This window comes from Triticum aestivum, chromosome 7B, assembly GCF_018294505.1.
Source record: "Triticum aestivum cultivar Chinese Spring chromosome 7B, IWGSC CS RefSeq v2.1, whole genome shotgun sequence".
In the NCBI taxonomy this organism is placed as follows: domain Eukaryota; kingdom Viridiplantae; phylum Streptophyta; class Magnoliopsida; order Poales; family Poaceae; genus Triticum; species Triticum aestivum.
The window spans coordinates 41658687-41661382 of NC_057813.1; the positions used below are offsets into that span (position 1 = coordinate 41658687).

General features: G+C 58.6%; 1 pseudogene; it reads right to left on the reverse strand.

Annotated features, from left to right (window-relative positions):
* Window positions 1-424: 424 nt before the first annotated feature.
* LOC123158533 (uncharacterized) lies at window positions 425-2382 on the reverse strand (annotated as a pseudogene).
* Between the last annotated feature and the right edge of the window lie 314 nt (window positions 2383-2696).

Here is a 2696-nt window from a genome sequence, read left to right on the forward strand (position 1 = left end):
GGGCTTTGCGGGCGTCTGAACCGCTTCCAAACCCGCATCTGACCACCATGTCCCATCAAAAATCCCTCCCTCGCCAGCTCGCGCTTCTCGCTTGAAACAGTGAGCCCTGCTCTAGAGCATCAATGCCGCATTCATGTCCGGTGAGAGCAAACACGGCCTCTTTGTGGCGCTGGCAGAAAGAGCGCCACCCACACCGGTTCAAACGACAACAATCTTGACGATGAACAAACCTTCCACCAACAACAATAATCTTGACGATGAACTTAAAAAGTGAGAACAGAGTGTATCTCAGTTGGCAAGGCGCGGGAGTTCGCAGCCAGCCCACCAGGGTTCGAGTCTCGGCTTGATCGTTTGGTGCTCATGAAATTTTCTTCTATAAAAACAGGCTAGTCTAGCCGGGGTTGGTCTCGTTTTTTCCCGATGAACTTGACAAGTGGCTCAGCAGTTCTCCGGAGCACTTCTCCCATGTATACAAAAGATCAACAAAAACGGTTCCAGTTCAAAGCATCAAGCTAATAATCATAATGAGCTAATCAGGCGGCAGGACCAGCTTGGCGGCGTCGAGGCGCGGGTAGTGCCGGAGCACGACGCCCTTCATCTCCTCCGCGCCGCTCTCGTACCCTGCCGCGGCGTGCTCGTCGAGCCGCCGCTTGTACTTCTCGGACCCCAGGAACTGCTGCACCGCCGTCGCCTTGGCGCTCTCCATAGTTGCGCGCTTCACCGCCGCGAGCTCGGCCTTCGCCTTCTCCAGCTCCGCCTCGGCGGCCTGCCTCGCCATCTTCTCCTTGTCCAGCTGCTCCAACAGCGTCACCTTGTCGCGCTCCAGCGCCACCAGCTTCTCGTCCAGGTCCAGCGCGTAGCCGGAGGAGAAGGACACGTAGTTCGCGGCCTGCGCACGCCACCGTCGCCGCCGCACGGCACACACAAACAATGTGATGCGGGTCCGGTCTGAAGATAGCTACGGACGAACGATTTGGTTGGAAGAATACCTGGAGCATTGCTACGTAGGTCGACGCGACGACGTCGGAGGGCTTCGACGCCGCGAACTTGTCCTCCCGCGACGGCGTGACGACGCACTCTAGCACCTTCTGCGAGACCTTCCAGTCGGCGCTGTCGCCGTCGTGTGCGTCGGGCACAGGCGAGTGCTGTGGCTTCGGGCCGAAAAAACCCCGGCGGGCACACGGGTCGGACACCGCGGGCGAGCGGCCAGACAACGGCCGTCCAGACAATCCCGGTGGGGAAGCAGGCGGCGGCGTGGTCAGCGGAGAACGGCAAACTTCGTATTCTACATAAGCTGTCTCCCCCCGTTTCCTCTTCTTTCCAGACAACGGCAGCGCGTCGCCGTCCGGCTCGGTGTTCACCTTCGCGGTTTCTGCCGCACTCTCTTCCAATGGATCGATTCCTGGCGCACGAACCACAACAGTAAGGAGTATGTGCTAATTGGATAAGGGGAATTGTGTTGGGAGCGCGTTTACCTTTGGCACCAGTAGTACGAGGAGAAGGTGGAGGTGGTGGTGGTGATGCGCCGGCGAGGTTGGAGGAGAAGGCCGCCGCAAGATCGGCCTCACAGAGGTAAGTCCGGAGATCAACTGCCGCGCCGTGTTTGTACACCAAATCTGCCACCGATTTCTTATCCTGGCTCGATAGCTCCGGACCTGCTGCGGAGATCTTAGCCGTCGGCGCGCCCCAGCGAACGGGGCACCGCCATTCCTCCGGCGACGTCAGGAAGAAAAAACCCCTTTTCTACTCCCCGTCGGATTCGGAACTGCCCAGGCCAGTAACCAGCGCGCCGGCACCTTCCTTGCACCGGAAGCAGTACCAGCCCTTCCTGCTTCGGAGCGAGAAGAAATGACGGAACACGGCGACCGACGGCGGCACGGAGGCGTCGTGGCAGAGGGCCAAGAAGCCGACCAGGACGCGCCACCCGTCGGGCGTGAGCTGGCCGGGCGCGAGGTCGAAGTGGGAGAGCGTCTTGCAGAAGAAGTCGTGGAGCGGGAAGCGCACCCCGGCCTCCAGCGCGTGCGCGTACACGCAGACGCCCCCCTCCGGCGGCGGCGAGCACGCGCGCCGGTCGCCGGCGGGGCTCGCGGCGAGCTCCCCCGGGACGCCGTGCTTCTCGCAGAGGGCCTCGACTTCGGCCTGGGTGGTCAGGGACGAGGTGAAGCGCTCCGCGGCGGTCACCAAGAGGGCGGCCGCGTCGTCGTCGTCGTCGCTGTCGCTGAGGATGATGACGGCGGACAGGGGAGGGGAAGGCATGGCGCTGCGCTCTCGACAGAAGCAGAGCGGTGGTATCGTCCCGGCTCTGCTTCCTGCGGTGCCTCGTGCAGAGCAGAGGAACAACCGAATATTCGAGACCTGTTTGCTGTCCTGCTTGCTAGTCTTCTCCTCTTGTAACTCGAGTCCATGCATCAACTTAATCTCATTTATCACCGTATGTCTTCAATGTCGAATAGTTCGCTCTCCTTGGGTGTACGATCACTAATTTGATCATGTTTGTGGAGTCAAGTCTTATTTTTATTTTCACCATCTCATATTCAGATTTCGAGATGCATTGAATCAATGGATGCAAAGATTAAGAGAAGACTTCACCAATGCATGTAAAATTTTGGTCATTTTATTTATCACGCATGCATGCATAGAAGTAAATGCATTAGTAAACACAATTCTTTGAGAAAAATAAGTGCATTAATTGACTA